The sequence below is a fragment of the Buteo buteo genome, chromosome Z (genome assembly GCF_964188355.1).
Source record: "Buteo buteo chromosome Z, bButBut1.hap1.1, whole genome shotgun sequence".
NCBI lineage: Eukaryota > Metazoa > Chordata > Aves > Accipitriformes > Accipitridae > Buteo > Buteo buteo.
Window position 1 is genome coordinate 70606124 of NC_134204.1, and position 18812 is coordinate 70624935.

At 40.0% G+C, this 18812-nt stretch overlaps 1 long non-coding RNA gene across 1 annotated transcript; it reads right to left on the reverse strand.

Annotated features, from left to right (window-relative positions):
* Positions 1 to 4569: 4569 nt before the first annotated feature.
* On the reverse strand, positions 4570 to 17768 carry LOC142026733 (uncharacterized). Its single transcript, XR_012648903.1, has 4 exons — positions 17437 to 17768; positions 13005 to 13145; positions 7925 to 8029; positions 4570 to 6817 (listed from the first exon to the last, which is right to left on the reverse strand). It is a non-coding gene; the product is annotated as an uncharacterized LOC142026733 (long non-coding RNA).
* Between the last annotated feature and the right edge of the window lie 1044 nt (positions 17769 to 18812).

Below are 18812 nucleotides of genomic sequence, written 5' to 3' on the forward strand. Positions count from 1 at the left end.
GAACTGTCATCAGTTCTCTTGATCTCCAAGTTAAGAAAGTAAACCACACTTCAAGAACGTCTGAAGTAGACAAATGAACCTGTGGTTAGCAAAATGGAACCTGACAAGATGCATCCCAGAGTCCTGAGGGAATTGGTTGATGTAGCTGCCAAGCCAGTCTCCATGATACTTAAAGTCATGGCATTCAGGTGAAGTCCCCAGTGACCGGAAAAAGGGAAACATTGCACCCATTTTTTAAAAGGGTAGAAAGGAGGATCCTGGGAACTACTGACCTGTCAGCCTCACCTCTGTGCCTGGGAAGATCATGGAACAGATCCTCCTAGAAGCTCTGCTAAGGCACATGGACAACAGGGAGGTGATTCAATACAGCTAGTCTGGCTTCACCAAGGACAAGTCTTGCCTGACCAACCTAGTGGCCTTCTGTGATGGAGTGACTGTATCAGTGGACTAGGGAAGATCTACGGATGTCATCTCTCTGGACTTCTGTAAGGCTTTTGACATGGTCTCCCAGGACATCCTTCGCTCTAAACTGGAGAGATATGGATTTGATGGATGGACTGTTTGGTGGATAGGGAACTGGCTGGATGATTGCGTCCAGAGGGTAGTGGTCAATGGCTCAATGTCCAAATGGAGATCAGTGACAAATGGTGTCCCTCAGGGATCTGTATGGGGACCAGTACTGTTTAATATCTTCATCAATTACATAGACAGTGGGATCAAGTGCATGCTCAGCAAGTTTGCAGACAACACCAAGCTGAGTGGTGCAGTTGACACACCTGAGGGAAGGGATGCCATCCAGAGGGACCTGGACAAGGTTGAGAAGTGGGCCCCTGTGAACCTCATGAGGTTCAACAAGGCCAAGTGCATGATCCTGCACCTGGGTTGGGGCAACCCCCAGTATCAATACTGGCTAGGGGATGAAGGGATTGAGAGCAGCCCTGCAGAGAAGGACTTGGGGATACTGGTGGGTAAAAAACTGGACATGAGCCGACAATGTGCACTCACAGCCCAGAAAGCCAATCGTATCCTGGGCTGCATCAAAAGAAGTGTGGCCAGCAGGTCGAGGTAGGGGATTCTGCCCCTCTGCTCTGCTCTGGTGAGACCCCACCTGGAGTACTGTGTCCAGCTCTGGGGCCCCTGACATAAGAAGGACATGGACCTGTTGGATCAGGTCCAGAGGAGGGCCACAAAAATGGTCAGAGGGATGGAACAGCTCTCCTATGGGGACAGGCTGATAGAATTGGCATTGTTCAGCCTGGAGAAGAGAAGGCTCTGGGGAGACCTTATTGCAGCCTTTCAATACTTAAACAGGGCTTCTAAGAAAGATGGGGACAGACTTTTTAGCAGGGCCTGTTGCGATAGGACAAGGGTAATAGTTTTAAACTGAAAGAGGGTAGATTTAGACTGGGCGTAAGGAAGGAATCTTTTATGATGACGTTGGTGAAACACTGGAAGAGGTTGCCCAGAGAGGTGGTAGCTGCACTGTTGTGGGATAATTAGAAAAACAGACACATAGTGAACAAGAGACACAATGGGACTGTTCAATCTGTGAGTCAGAGGCCTTTGCAAGCAGCAGGCTTCAAGAATGCTGCGAAGGTCAACTGTTGCTACAAATTTGATGAAGCAAGCAAAAAAAGTAAAATGAAGTCAGGTCCACGTGACGGAAAACAGGACACCAAGCAAGACACAGACAGGAGGAATCATTCGCATGATCAGACCTTATCCAATCAAACTATTGCTTTAGGCATGTGAACAGCACATGTTAACCAATCAGTAGATGGCTTGCACATGGTTATGGTATATAACTGAATGTTACGCAGCAAATAAACGGAGAAATCGCTTGATCCACAGTATCTGTGTTGGTCCATTTTCTCCCCAGGGCGAGTCCCTGGCGATGCATCGTTTCTCCTAGATTGTCGCAATGAGGAAAACGTGATACCCTGTCCCTGGAAACATTCAACGTCAGGATGGACGGGGCTTTGAGCAACCTGATCTAGTTGAAGATATCCCTGCTCATTGCAGGAGTTGGACTAGATGACCTTTAAAGGTCCCTTCCACCCAAACCATTCTATGAAAATACATTATACCTTACCATTCTTCACTACAGTCTTACTCACACTAGAGGTCACACTACATGCAGTGATTTTCCCTTTTCTGTAGCTGGAATTCTGGCGGGACTGTTTGCACTGATCTGGTCAAAGTACATTTCCCCTGACGGAATTCCCAGAGTATTTAGAGTTAATTAATGGCACACAATTTTCAGATACACTCTTCTGTGTTGTATCAGCTAGAAACTTCTCTGCTTTTTCCAAAAGGATCTGTAGATCAATTAGGCATTTGTTCAGCTTTTTTTTTTAGCCTTCAGAATAGTCAGTGAGATTAGGAATATTTGGAACAAGGTTGTAGAACTCTCCTTTACAGGTTTGCCACTTTTTTTTCCTTTTTTTATTGCCTTTTCACAACATCTATAAGGACTTAAAGAAACCACTCCACAGAGTCAGTTGAGAAATGCAATAACTAAGCATTAAAAATCTGTTTCAGTATCTTCCAGGCCAAGATAAAGCCTTCCTTAATCTAAAGATTTGTTTAAAGTATAATTGCTTTCTCACTGTGAATTTGGGAGACAACATTGGCCATTGTTGTCTGCTTGCATTTATCCATAAAACAGGTAACACTTTAGACCAATGTGTACATCCTTGCCAAGCAGAGATCACTGAAATGAGACTAATGATGACAATGGGCTGATGTATTAAACGAAATGCAACTAAAATTAAGAGTATCATGAAAAGCATAAAGGCAAATGAGAGATTATAACTTTCTGTGTGCCATATCCATGGAGGATGATGTGCAAGCTGTAGGTTTGTTATAACCTCACCTTTCTCTTGTATTCATGAAATTAACAGTCATAGTTACAAAGTCCAGCGGGGTGGGGGGGGGTGGGGGATTCTGCATTTGAGCACAGATTTTTGTTTTGTTTTATTTTTTAAAAATTGTATTACTAAACTCACCTGAAGAACAGACCAATACAGTCTGGGTGTTACATTGTTCAGGCTACTTTGTGTAGGCAAAAGATGGTGATTCTAAGTCTTCTTAAAGAAGTGCAGAATCAAAGATAGATTAGCTCATTTATTAGTAGCGGTAGGTGTGACACCAAAAAAGGGTGGGACTTTTTTTTTCCTGACAGTATATTATAAACACTGGTGGTACAGGTAGAGCTCTATAATGCATCAATGGAGGCTAGTGGATGTGAAGGCACACCACCTAAATTGGGTGAACTGTGGCTCGCCTAGGCTGCAAGAGCAGGCTGCCAGCTGCTTATCCCTTCATACCCATACATTGCTGTATTCCTGGTACACATTAGATGACAGAAATTTGGAGTATGTCACGCCCTCATTTGAGCTGATCTAGCAGTTTTTATTATGTAATATTTCACCCTCATTATATATGTAAGGAGCACTGTGGTTCAGGAGATAAAGTTGGGTTTTTGAGATGCTTTACTTACTTTTGATGGTAATCGTGAGAATGCCAGGTCCACAAATTTCATTGAAGTTTTTCCCTGGTGCTGAATTAATTACTGTGGCCAGAAGTATTTTTTATTTAAATATATCTTCATGAGTGCATTCAGCACTATTGTTGCTTCTCATATTCTTCAGAATATATTTTATTTGTATTCAATTCACCTACTACAAACTCTTGCGCATCTTTTTATATCCAGCACTTTGTGAATTTAAATTGGATTCAAATTTACCTAGTTTTACTAATATTCTTATGTGGAAAAGTTATTCGAAACTCAGCTAGCAAAGATGACAAAAATATATGTAGATAAGCATAAATAAAAACCTGATAAATTATGGTTATATTCATGTGCAAAATACTTGGACTGACATCTTTGTTCATAGAGAAACCCATAGAATTAAACTGAAAATGGTGATCATACTGGAGGATTCTTGGAGAATCACTGCTGTGCAATAAGAACAGTATATGCTACATAATTCTGTAGGAGGATTTTGAAAAGCTGCAAAAATATGCAGTCGTCTATTAAACTCTATAGCTGTTGAGTTGCTTCTCCAGAGAGCTGTTTACAAATTATGCAATTCTGATTTTTTTTTGTATGAAGTAATATGAACAGAAAAAATCTTTAATTTATGGACAGTTTAGGGGCTGGCAGTCCTCTTCATTTTTTAAGTAAGAGAATTGATCCACTGGTAGTTGTATCAGTTGTGCTTTTATTTAGATGCTAGTGCTGTACCCTAGCCAAACTCTTTATTTGTTCTGCCCTGGATCTACTTATGTCATTTCATTGCTATTGCACTATTTCTTGTGCAATTTACATCTCATAAATCCTTACCAGAGTAAAGCATTGGCAATTTGAAGAGCCCATTGAGGACTTTCTGCCTTCTGTTGAAGACATGGTGTGTCGTGGTTTAACACCAGCCAGCAACTAAACACCACAGCCACTCGCTCACTCCCCTCTGGTGGGATGGGGGAGAGAATTCAAAGAGTAAAAGTGAGAAAACTTGTGGGTTGAGATAAAGACAGTTTAATAGGTAAAGCAAAATCCACACGTGCAAGCAAAACAAACCAAGGAATTAATTCAGCACTTCCCATGGGCAGGCAGGTGTTCAGTCATCTCCAGGAAAGCAGGGCTCCATCCCACATAACTGTTACACGGGAAGACAAACACCATCACTCCGAACATCCCCCTCCTTCCTCCTCCTTCCCCCAGCTTCATATGCTGAGCCTGAAGTCATAGGGTCTGGAATATCCTTTGAGTCAGTTTGGGTCAGCTGTCCCAGCTGTGTCCCCTCCCAACTTCTTGTGCCCCCGCAGCCTATTCGCTGGTGGGGTGGGGTGAGAAACAGAAAAGGCCTCGAATCTGTGTAAGCACTGCTCAGCAGTAATGAAAACATCTCCACGTTATCAACAGTGTTTTTAGCATGAATCCAAAACACAGCCCCATACTAGCTACTATGAAGAAAATTAATTCTATCCCAGCCAAAATCAGCACATGGTGTAAACTCTTTTTTGAGAAAATTCCATGGTTCCTGGAAAGCATAGTGGTGGTATCTCCAAAGAAATACTGGGTCAAAAATTGTTCAGATTGAAGATTTCTAATGGTGTTTGCACAAATCAACATGTGAGATACATATAGTTTTACTAGTTACTGCTCTCCTGTCTGGGCACCAGCCAACTATTGGAGGAACATGTGTGAACCTTCAGGATTTGGGGCAGGCAAAGGTGCACTGAGCAGCGAATGAGGCTCCGGAGTTACCCGGTGCAGGGTTTGGCCTCTGTGAACCGTGAACACAAGAGGGTGCTGGTTACTCTATGGAGACTTTTGCTTTTGGAAATAACTTTGTCCCAGTTTTGGAATGGAAAAGCTAGAGGGAAATATGCTGCCCTGAAGAGCTATATGCCAGGAACTGAAGAGACATGATCAAGGTAAGCAGTATGCATAAAATCACAGTTACTCAAATAAGCTTCCTTAACAGTACTGAAGTTATGGATAGTATGTCTTTATTGTTTGCATCCTTCTTCATCCTTTCTTTACCCTGTCTAAAGTCAATGAGAGTAGTATTTAAAAAGGATGCAATCTTGTAGCATCATTACAGCAGGTCTGGACATTTGGATAAAGCAGCTGCAGACCTCTCCCAGGTGAGGCTTTTGCAAAGTCACCCCTGGTCAGAAGTAACACTGCAGTGGAGAACTTTCATGCCACCCAAATTCTGGATGGGCTTTTCTATTCCCTTTTGGCCTGTTTTATGACCTCTTTATGAGAATATGCTCGTCCAAGCACTGTTAAATATATATACAGGTGAATTCTTACATCCTGTTCTATAAACTCAACAGAAGATGGAAGCAGCGGAGCGTGTGTACTGTTTGTTGAGATATTGCTGGAGAATAGTTTAGCAACTGGTAGAGAAATGGTCACATCAATTTGCTGCAGTATGTATATTATGCTTGAAAATGGGATATCTGCATAAGTGAGTAGCCAAGAGCTGAGATTAGCAACCATCCAGCTGATGGTTACTTCAGTAAACCCAGTACATTGCCTGAAGAGGTACTGCCTGAATTAAAATTAGTCCAAATGATACACACTTCAAAAACAATAGGCATTTAGACATAGACAGGAGCAATTTCTTGTGCTCTTAATGATAATTTCTTATGAATGATATGAATTTATTTACCAGCTTTTTGACTGTAAAATAGGGATGTAAGAAATGTAAGAGACACTGGCTTTATTCACATAAATTGTAGCTACTCCTTTTTGTGATGTGTGAGGGAATGAAAGAGATGTTTATTTGTGTTTGTGCTTTTTTGTGTTTATTGTGGTTCAAGAAGGACTGATTTTGAGGTTGGAAAGTTAACTGAAGAATAACTTGGTACTGTGTTAATTTTCAAATATATTAAGTAGCTCCTTACCAAGATATTTCAGAATTGCTACTGTGCACACACAGAGGTACTTATCTACCTATGAATCAATCAGTAAACCTTTCTGTATACACACATGCATATAGGTCAGCAGCAGATATAAGCCAGTTTCATCAGGTGATGGAAAAGGAGGAAAGAGCCTTGAAGTTTTTCCTTCTGTGGATGCCAACTTTCCTCCAGTTCCTTCTTGTTCTTGAGCAAACAGAACTACTTTCTTTAGTACCATTATTAACCTTGTCTTGTCTTTCCCAAGTAAGCGTACATTTTCCTCCTTGAATGGCAATAAGTAGACAGTTTCATACCATTTCCTACTCAGTTATGTCCATTTTCCTCTTCCTTACTCTCCAGTTGGGCATGTATTTCAGCACTGGAAAACCTTTCAGCTCTAAAAGAACACAAATGCAGCAGTGAATACAAAAAGTGAGCGCTCACAACTTAAGTAGGTAACTAATCTTAATAATCAGTTAATAGTGTAGAAACCATCTATCAGAAATAATACAACTTATCCCTGAATAATTAAAGATCAGACATGCTCCACAGAGCTGTCAGAAGCCATGAATGAAACTGGTTCTAGGTACATCTAAAATATTTAATGCTTAAGGGAACATTTGTCAATGGAGCTATCGAAAACTGAGTATTCTTCAAGTACTAGCATGAGTATGCTTTTGGAAACGATCTAAGAAATTACTTGGTTATGAAAGAGCATGTTTTAAGACCAACAGCCAACCTAGATTCAAATTGATTTATGTAATGGAGGGATAACTTCACCTTGCCATCTTCTGTATTTCCAATTGCACTCATTATGGCACACTCGCAAAATCTTTGTCATTTACTGAAAAAATTTACAAGGTAAGAAGCAAACAATGGTTGACAAATGGCTTTCAATACAGTGCTTTGTTTGTGGACCATTTCTTGTTTTGACTTATGCAGTAGGTCTGTGTGTGCTATGAGAGAACAGTTCTAATCTCCCCCTAGAAAAGAAGTTTTGCAGTTGATCTGGATGAGGATAGGCCTTTGTCTTCCACAATTTTGACAGCTACTCTTCAGACAAGTCAACAGAATGAAACAAGCAGTTTGTTTTCATTTGTGCCATGATCACAAAAGTATGAAACAACAGAAGCCTTTGTTCTGTGCCTTTTCTTGCCTCACTGCATGTCTCAATTGTGGTGGTAATTATCAGGTAGCAGGGCAGGGTAAAATCAGTGCTATATACAACTGTAGTCACATGGAACCAGGTAGAGATTCTAAGTGCCAAATGCAGTCCAGAGGATAATGGGATCACTGGAGATACCAAGTCTCTTTGCTTCCTCCTCCACTTATTTCTGGAGATACTTTGTGTTACTAGTTTTCAATTACCTTTTCCTCCTCCCACCTCCTGCTGTTTTTCTATTTTGGACAAACTTTGTGCTATATTTACAGTATATTTCCATGATCACAGAAGCCAAGCTTGCCAACTGCTGTTGTATCTTGATGACTAATGAAGGTCACTTACTGGTCTGCCTCGTGGAGTGCTTATGTGTTGCATTCCCCAGCTCCCTCCTGGACGAATTCTCTTCTTCTCTGGCAACACAAAGAGGCCTCCAAGTTCCCTCTAGTGCTGTGTCAAAGGGGAAGCAGAGTATATAAGTGCCAGTAACAAGGAATATCTGTTAGGATAGTAAGTGAAGCACAGTACCTGAGCATTTTTAAGGACTGTAGTTCATAAAACAGAAGTTCTAAAACAGACCTTGTTAACAGCAAACTTAATTCCATGGCTGTATCTTCATCCTAAACAAGGATGGAGCAGTAGTTATGCTGACACCAGCAAGGTCAGAATCTCACCCCAGGCCCTTGCCTTCCCCTTCCTTATTATTCTGCCCAGTCTTGTATTTGGCAAGAAAGATATGGATCATTTACTTTGTTCTTGTTCAGCTCTTTTCTGCACCATTTGTCATTCTCCTGAACATACCAGACCACCTTTAACATAATTTTTAAATCTGTACACATACAAAACAAGCTGTATGTAAAAAGTTACCCTTTACTTGAAGTGTACTTATTGAGAATGCTTCTTATGATATAGTAGATATGATTTACAGTATCTATAGTATAGTAGACATTGTTTCTACAGCACAGTTGTTTCCTACAGAAAGAATAGGATTTTGCCATAATTCATCTCTCTTCACAGAATATGCTTATTTCTACATAGTTTGTGGAGGATAAGACTCAGTATTGTTTAGACTCTTTAGGCTCTACAGGTGTATTACTAAAATATTGCATTGTGTAAAGTTGGAACTGAAACAAAAAGTTTCAGTACAGCTGAAATGCAAATTTACAGAAATGCCAAGTCACAACTTTTCAGAATGCTTAAAAAATTTTAACTTTTGGCCCAGTCCAGCAAACCTCAGAAAATTCTAAATGCTTCACAAGATGTGAGTTTTTGTTTCCAATCCATTCTTATTTGAATGTAATCCAGTTTAAAGCAGCACACAAAAGAAAATGCCTAACACGTTAAAATAAATACCTAAACAGTTGCCTTTTCTGATAAACTCTGGGGATTTATAATATTATAGAATGTCAGATTATCATCAGAAGCATCCTATAACATGCTGTCTTTTGTAAGGAATGCTGCTACATTCTGTCTAGTTAACTGGTTAAGGCTTTAGTCAGTTCAGTCAATACCCATACCAAAACTTCACGATCTGCTGCTGAAATGCCTTATTTTTCAGAGTGAAAGGTATAAGAAAACTATAGTCTGCATGTCAGTACAGATCCACGAATGTCTTGCCCAGGTTGATTTTACAAGAACCATCTTTTTTAACGTCTTAAGTGATGAGGTAGGAGTAACATGTTTGCATTATGATAGTGACATATATTTGGGAGGAGGGTCAGACAAAGAGTATTTGATTCATGGAGGGTTTTTTTTTTTTTTTAGATGTGACTCCAAATTAGAAAAGAAAAAGCTTACCTGTCTTTTGTTGGCCTGTTACTAAACACTTGAGGATTCTCAAATGGAATTATATTAATTTTTTCCTTTTAAATTTGGAGCTGCAATTTTCTGGGTTTTTGGGTTTGGCTGGGGTTTTTTGAGACCTATTCTAATTTAGTTGGTTCACAAGATGACACACAACAGACTTAAGGCTCTGAAGCAGTTTTGGGATGAAAGAAGGCTGCCTGCCCACAAACTGCAAGACTATTCTGAGGGTCACCGCTCTATCATAATACAGACTATACAATTCAGCAACATAATCATAAACAGAGCTCAAAACAAAAGAGCTGCCATGAAACATCTATGAAATATTAGTATGCAAATGTAAAATAACTTCTTCCTTCTTAACAAATGCAAAGGAGGGGAAAAAAAGCAACTACTTTCTTAAATGATGCTTTAAGTTTTAAAGACTCTTATCTGCACCTAAATTGAGACAAAAAATACAGAAACCATTCCAGTGTCACATTTAGTGAGCTTAAGTTGAAAAAAATACAAATAGCTTTTGAAAAATCTTGCAAGTTTAGAGGAGAATAGGGAAAGGAAAAATATTGTGAGTGTATGTCACACTTAAGAATTGTGACCAAAACTGTCTTAGGACATGCAAACTATCCTTTAGACAGAAACTTTTATTTTGCAAGACCCAGGACATGTTATTTAGATGGTGACACAAAGACTGGGCTTTCCTGGCACTTGCATTACATTCTATATCCACTGCTTATTAGGAAGAAAAACTAAAAGGTATTGCCTAGAAACTCATCAGCAAGGAGGTACATTCTGACAATTACCAGACAAACAGATAGTCATACTCTGGCTTAAGACAGGAGTCAATGGCACTGTGCTGGGTTAGTATGCTACTCTTCTAAGCCACAGCTGTTGTGGAAAGCACAGAAAAAGTGTTTTCTAAACAGAGAAGCATTTGTTTTTGATGAATGCTGGGAAAGTTAATTTGTTTTAAATTTTAAAAAGTTTAAGCTTTTAAACATTAGCAAAACTGCCAAAAAGATTAGAATTTTTGTTTCTGATGATAAAATATGAAGCCTAAATTATATTGAATCTATTGAAGACAGCAGGAGTGCAATTTTATTAAATTCAAAGTGTACACTGTGTGTTTAATAATCTCCTTTACATTTAGGATAATGCAATCCTCAAACGAGTATATTTTACCTGAACTTGAAAGAATTTCTGTAAAAAGTAAGACAACATGCAGACAGCAGGTCTATGATATTGCCTAAGCAAGTAAAACTTGCATCAGGAAGTACAAAGTATGATCCATTCTGTTATTTTCAGAGTTAAGATGATCCTGAGGCAATGAAAGAGAAACGTGGAACCAGGTCCATTGCTAGCATTCAGATACCACACTAGTGGTATACTTTGGTTAGGACTGGAATATTGTCTACACATGCTTTAAATTTGTTCCCTTGAAAGTAATGAACAATGGCACTTTAGCAGATTTCACTAAGCTCCAGCCAAAACACAGCATTCAGAAGTCAGTAGTACAGAGGTCCGAGTTCTCTTCTAAGGTTTGAGGAAGATGAGTTCTATCTTTTTGTCATCTCTGCTAGTGAGGTGCTAGAGAGAACACGGGTTCTACAGCAGTTACCTGAAGACTTGATTGCCACTAAAATGAAGACCAGATCTTTATCATTGTTTTCCTATATCAAACACCTTTCCCCATTTCTCTTTAGTTCATTCTAACAGGTTAGATAGCCTCCCACCATTTTTTCCTTTCAGAAAACCAAGTAGGACTTATTTTATTGCTAGAACAGTAGCACTGATAAAAGGTCCAGTAACAACAGGCTAGGCACTCAAATAATGGGATGATACTTGTTGTAAGAGAGCAAGAAATCTTCTTGCCACAAGAAAGATGACAGCTGCTCTGTGGACCCATGGTAGGCTTGGGGCAGGATAGGAAGCTGAACTTTTAGTTGTGTCTGCATCCTGCTTTAACAATAAAAGTAATGATGTAATGTGCTTTGGCCTTCAGACCTTGTTATTTATATACCAGATTAATTTCAGCATGGATCAGGAGAGGAGAATTCTGTATGTTTACAAGAATGATGGAATTTTCTACAACTATATTTAGTGCGCTGTTCTATGTTTCTGATCATGAGTGCATTAGAATAATAAAATGAGAAGTTCATACATTACCTGTGTGACCTCCCACTGCAGATACATGGCTTAAGTGTAGAGATTAAAAAGAAATTGAATACTAGATAGCTGAAAGTGATAGGAACATTTATCTTGTAGTCCTTTTATTATGGTTGGTGCAGATACTAACTAACCCAAAGTAAGGTTTAGCAGTGACACAACCTAGTCCTAACAGATTTATCTTTTTTTTTTCATATACAGGTCAAACTCAATACTTGAGTGACAGGAAGAGTTCTGAGTGTAAAAAGACTACTGCAAATGTACACAACCTGGAAGAAAGCTCTGCTCCATTATGGTTTTTTAAAGTAGCACTACTACTCCTGATCAAAACTCTAATTTTAGATTCTCTAAGAAAAGCAGAACTCTGATTTTGTGAAGTTACATCTTATGTAGAAGAAGTATGTGTAGCAATTTCATCATTCATGTAATTTATATTTTTCTTGAGGTTCCCTGTACAGCAATCATGAGACCTTCTTCAAGATCAAGTTTTACTGTTTTTTAATTCTTATTTAAGTATTGGAAACAGATCAGTGAAGTGCAGCTCTGTCATTTCTTTAGTTGGTGCTCGTTCATTTTTTGGCTACCACTGTATTCTCATTGCTTAAAACCCTTTACTAGATGGCTCCTAAGACAAAGTACAAACATTAAAAGTATATAGGGAGGGAGTATATAATCAGAATTAGGGAAAAAATATGTACACAGAATTACTGCTATGTAGGCTGCTAACTGACAACTCATAATCTCCCTGCAAACATGCACAGGTCAGGCAGTGAAACAGTCAATTCTTGTCCTGTCCCCTGATGGCCTCCCCAAGCCTCGCCAGCCCCTTTTTTACTGCATCTCTACACTAACTTTTTCAGAGCAAGTTAAGCTTTTTATCATTTGAGTAACAAAAAATCCTTTCAAATTCTGTCCCTTCTTCAGTAGTTATACAACTAATAAACACTTGCCACATTGACTCAAAAGCAGGGCCAGAGAAATGACATTTTAAGTTATCTATAAAGACGAAAGCTGTTCCAAATGCCCATTACAATGTAGAATTTCCCTCTGCTGCAAACAGACAGGAAAGATGACAATATGTTGGCATAGCAGGTTTTTAGGTCAACAGCTATGCCAACATCTTGCCTCCCCTCCAGCTCTGCATAAAGGAACTTCTTGGAAGTGCATCTGTGGGAATTGTATAATCTTTTGCTGCAATTTCTTTGAGCTGAAATAGAAACCCAAAATTTAGGTAGAAGCTTCCCACTGTTATGTAAAACATCTGAATATCAATCTCAAAATACAGTATACGGTAACTCTAATGCAAGTTGGTTTTTACCCCTTAGGCTATGAAATCTAACAAAAAGCCCTGACAAAGGGCCCAGGTTTTAATTCTGTGCCTGTAACAGTTGCAGAGCAGAGACAATAGTTTGCTTAACTATTTTTCATAAAGCAATAAGGTCTTCCAGACTTTCCTTACCAATGCACCCACAAAATCCAAGCGGGAGGATGGTCGATCTAGAGATGTATCCTATATACCATAGTAGAAGCATATTCTCAAGTGACTTTATTTTAAATACTCATTTTCTGGATTTGGTCCGTCTCTTTGTCCTAGATTCACCTAAACAAAAAAGTGATGCCAAGGAAGAGATTTAAAACACAAACATTTGCTGTTATAAAAATACATATGCAGCTTCATTCGTACTTAGAAATCACACTGCCACCTTCTTGTAATCTATTTCCATTTGCACAAATATTTACAAATGGGTTTTTTGGGGCAGCATATTTGCCAAGGAGACAGATTTTCCGGAGCAAAGTGGTAGTCGTTACAAAACCAGAGACAGTCTCATGCAATTTACTTTGCCCACAGTGCCACACTTTTGCTGTTTGGTGGTTGGCTTGTGGTTTTTCAAATTTATTTTAAACAAAAGAGGGGCAGGGCTGGGGGGGGAGACGGAAGGTATTTTAATATATTTCTGTTACCACGTCCCTGGTGCTGTACAGTAGCCAAAATGGCAAGACTGAAACCTAGGAGTCTAATAAGCTTAAGGATATTTGATAACTGTATCTAGAACATGTTGACTAACTAGGTCAGTCATTCGCAATACCAAACGTATGTGTTACTGAACAGACAATGTTGTCAACTGTGAGAATTGTCAACTGTACCTTTAATTTTCATTTCCAAAGTCTGTATTCAAACTTGACACCTTAATGTTATATCAGCATTGGGGTGCTTTTTTTTTTTTTTCCCAGATTACTACTGGATTTTTGGGGATGAGGAGAAAAGCAAAGGAAAAGTTATTTATTTACATTGGCTACAACATCTTTAACAAAAGACAAATGCATTTATGGTCACCAGACACCGTGGTAACGTAACATTTTGTAAGTAATCTGTGAAGAAGCTGTGTTCCTGTAAACCCTTTCAAAGCTGTGGCTGTTGCACAATGTAGCCTTCTTCAGGTGTTACTGTGCTATCAATGATCAAGTCACTTAACAATATACAACCCAGAACTGTTCCAAAAGAGGACTGAAGACAGGAAGGCACAATTTTCTATATTATATAAATAGAATAGAAAACATTATGGAACTAAGCACTTTATCACGTTTCAAAATACCACAAGAGAGCACCTTTTGTTGTCCTTGTTAACACTTCTGTCTTTAATTAACATTACAATTAGCATGCAAGCTGTCATTGTCTTACACAATTGAAAGTCTGTTTTTCCACCAATTATTCTCTTGTAAGAAAACAGTGCAGAGTTGAAGACACTACATTTTAAAGAGTCCCTTTGGAATTATTTTAAAATCCAGTTTAAGGAAAAGCTCTTAAATCTACCATTTGGAAATATTACCAGTGAATTCCACTAGAATTTTCCATTTGGCTCACTGTATCTCAGGATGGGAAAGACTTTTAGTTCTTCAAAATGGGTAGCAATTTGTAAGTTCAGAATGCTTATTCCATAAAAATTGTGGATATACAGAAAAAAACATGTTTACTTGCCTATTTTGTGTTCGCTAAGCCCTTCTGCCTTTAGAGTTTAGTTTATATTTGAAGCAGGTATGTTCATATAAAACTTTTCTTTACCATTACCTTATGTGAGTATGGTTATGTTAAAACTTCTGCTATATCTCTGCATTTGCTTACACTAACAACTTTTCCAAGACTTTTTTGAATTGAAAACTGCCTATATTTGGGATCCGATTCTGCAGAATGTTTGCATGTAAGTGTACTCACATCAACAGAGGGTTTTTGTACTCTGACATGGCATATAACAAACAAGAATTAAACTAAACAGCACTGTCAGCAGACAAGGGTGTGTTAACACTGATCTTCTCTGACCTGCCAATCTGATGTCTCATACAATCACTTCTGTCCTAACAAAGCCTGTTGTTTTGGAGGGCAGTACGTGAACTGCAGCTTAGTCTGGACCTACGCCAAGGGAGGTATTATTTCAAAGCTGCATATGCTAGCTGTGCCACTAACCCAAAGAGTCTGGATTTGGCGTGCTGTGATAACCCAAAACATAATCGGTTCCAACTACTGGCAAGGCTATGCTTTGCAGCAGCAACCGGCTGCCGCTGGAAGTTAACCTCCCATTTGAAAAACCTATCAGTGAAACTGAAACAGAGCTGTGTAAAGCTTGCAGAACTACCATGAGTAGCTTGCAGGACAGGGCAATTCTGACAATCTGCTGATAATGTACCATTGCTGCCACAGCTCATTTAAGACAAAGTTTACTGTGAAAGAATAGGGGAAACTGTAAATAATCTAATATAATTAATGTTTTTTGTAGATTTTGTAGATTTCTCCACAGACCCTACTAGCTAACAAGACAAACATGTTAACTACCTGGCAATGCATCAAATGCCACCAAATGTACAAAGCAAACCAGCTGCTGAATGAACCATTTTATGATTATGTAGAAAATTTAATTGTAACTGATAAAAACAGAGATGGGATGGGGGAATGCAGACGATGCATTATTCTTAATGACTTGCCAACTTCATCTGTTGTCTGTTAAAAACTTCAGTAGCAATACACAACTGCAGTATGGCGAGATAAGAATATGAGAGGGGAAAGCAGGCAGGCTATAGGCTGACTTAATTTGATGCATTAAAGCCTCTCAGACTTTCTCAGACTGCTCTTCACAGTTTTCAGACATGCTGCAACACAGGAGCAGGGAAAAGAATCAGCAAAAGTGGTTGAATCAAATGAAGAATCAGCACCTCAACAGAAGCAAAGTCATAGGTATCTCGAAACAAAGGGAAAACTCCACATGAACATTGCAGGGTAAGCTTTTGGGAGAGGAGAAAGGAAGGGAGAAATAACCATTGTTGATACTGATTCACTGGGAACCTTGCAGTAGAGAACACAAAGATGCCTTCCAACCCCAGCATCACCTGCTTATTGTGTATAGACCTGCTCTGAGCAGGTTTAGACAACCAATATTTAAAGTGCTGGCAGCTGCCTGGAGCTTCTTCTATGATAGGGCTCCCACTATCAGAACCAGTAGCTGCACTGGCATTAGCAGTGTATGTGTGAGGGAAAGCATCAGGAGAAAACAGGCAGCCTTAAGGGCACAGTTTAATCCCTGTAATTATGCAGGCCTGGTAATGTAAAGGTCTGCAAACAAATTCTGAAGCTCCATAAAACTGGGAGTTTGGGACATTCCCTGAAGGATCTTTGTTTTAAAAACAAGTATTTTGGCAGCCTCTGACATGCATTATCCATTTCAGTATATTTTCTCACTAATTATAGAGAGACTATGCCTAATTTCCTCAGAATAATAGCCTGAAATTTCTAAAGATAAGAGTCTGTCATAAATTGACTTAATTGCATTTTAATTAATTTTCATTTATTGCACTGGCTAAAGTATTTTTTCCCATTAAATGCAGAATAAGCACATTTTTGAAGGAAAGAAGTACTTTAGTTCAAGGAGGCCAACCCGATATATGCACACACAACACTGAAGAGTCACACTCTTAACCCTACAGGACTGGTGAACAATCAGGAGGTGCTCCAAATTGTAGCGAGACCGAGGCCAAAGATGTGGCAGCTCTCCTGTGGACCGGGTTCCCACAGAATGTTTGATAGATTTCTGAAAATCTGAAAACATTCTGCACCAGGAAGAAGATGAAAGAAATGAGCAGGCAACCACTATGTAGCAGATTCTGCAATTGCAACTGCAGTTCGCATGAAAAATTTTCAGGTGGGAATGCATTAATAATAAAAAAGCAGCAGCTGGAAACAGTAAAACATTGAGGAAAACCTTAAGTGTTGTCATATTTCTTTTAAAAAGATTCATACATATTCCTCCCTCACACCAAATTACTTGGCCATAGAGGATGTTATAAATTATTCATCCAGAAATACTTATCCACTTATTGTAGTATAAAACACGATTAGTTCCAATTGGATTTGACTGAATAGAACTGTCCTCTTCCTGCAAATGCAGGAATCTTCCATACTAAGTTTTCCATTGGAATTCTTCAGGCTAAACTAAAAAATTCCTGTTTTTCTCCCCTGCTCCCAACACCTATGAGACTACTCCGGAGCCTAATTGTCGTGGTTTAACCCCAGCCAGCAACTAAGCACCAGGCAGCCACTCTCTCCCTCTCCTCAGCTGGACAGGGGAGAGAAAATATAACAAAAGGCTCGTGAGTCGAGATAAGGACAGGGAGAGATCACTCAACCAATTACCGTCACAGGCAAAACAGACTCGACTTGGGGAAAATTAACTCAATTTATTACCAATCAAAACAGAGTAGGGTAATGAGAAATAAAACCAAATCTTAAAACACCTTCTCTCCACCCCTCCCTTCTTCCTGAGCACAGGTTCACTCCCAAATTCTCTACCTACCCCTCCAGCGGCGCAGAGGGACGGGAAATGGGTGTTACAATCAGTTCATCATACCTCGTCTCTGCCGCTCCTTCCTCCTCAAAGGCAGGACTCCTCATGCTCTTCCCCTGCTCTGGCGTGGGGTCCCTCCCACCGGAGACAGTCCTCCATGAACTTCTCCAGCGTGGGTCCTTCCCATGGGCTGCAGTTCTTCACGAACTGCTCCACCATGGGTCCTTTCCACGGCGTGCAGTCCTTCAGGAGCACACTGCTCCAGCGTGGGTCCCCCACGGGGTCACAAGTCCTGCCAGAAAACCTGCTCCAGCGTGGGCTCCTCTCTCCACAGATCCGCAGGTCCTGCCAGGAGCCTGCTCCAGCGTGGGCTTCCCACGTGGGCTCCTTTGGGCACCCACCTGCTCCGGCGTGGGGTCCTCCACAGGCTGCAGGTGGAGATCTGCTCCACCGTGGACCTCCCTGGGCTGCAGGGGGACAGCCTGCCTCACCAGGGTCTTCACCACGGGCTGCAGGGGAATCTTCGCTCCGGTGCCTGGAGCATCTCCTCCCCCTCCTTCTTCACTGACCTGGGGGTCTGCAGGGTTGTTTCTCTCACATATTCTCGATCCTCCCTCTGGCTGAAGTCTCTGTTCCACAGCAACTTTTTTTCCCTTCTGAAAACTGTTATCCCAGAGGCACTACCACTGTCGCTGATGGGCTCAGCCTTGGCCAGCAGTGGATCCATCTTGGAGCCAGCTGGTATGGGCTCTGTCAGACACAGGGGAAGCTTCCAGCAGCTTCTCACAGAAGCCACCCCTGTAATGTCCGCCCCTACCAAAACCTTGCCACACAAACCCAATACACTAATCCACAACATTTTCCTGCATGGTCTCAAAAGATGCAGCAGATTACAGAGCCTGCTGAAAAGATTCCTGTTCATTTCTGTGGGTTTTGAATTGACCCTATTAGGTCTACATGTGCTTTTTTGTTGTTGTTTTTAAGGTATGTCTTGATGTTGCATCTATGAAATAAATTTTTAAAAAATTGATTCTGCAAATTTTTGTGGATCTTTACATCTCCATGCTGAAGTTGGCTAAGGTATGAATGATTCTCATCTTCCCCCACAAGTGAATATATCCATCTCTCTGATAATTTATTAGCACAAGCTATAAAAAACCCTAAAACTACTTTAAAAAAATCCAGCCTCAGCTCCTTTGATCTTTGCAATGGACATTATTTCAAGAGCTGAACTGATCTTTTATAAATTGTAATTTTTGTCCTTAAAATACCTAACTTTCTGCAGGTGGCTGTGGGAATAACAGAGGTACATTACATAGACTGTGTCTTTTGAGAAGTGTTGTTATCTGTCTTTCTCTGGATACTAAAAAATGTGCAGTTTCAAAATCAGAGATTAGTTGGAAGATCCCAGATTAAAGCATCCCATGGTGGCCTGGTTT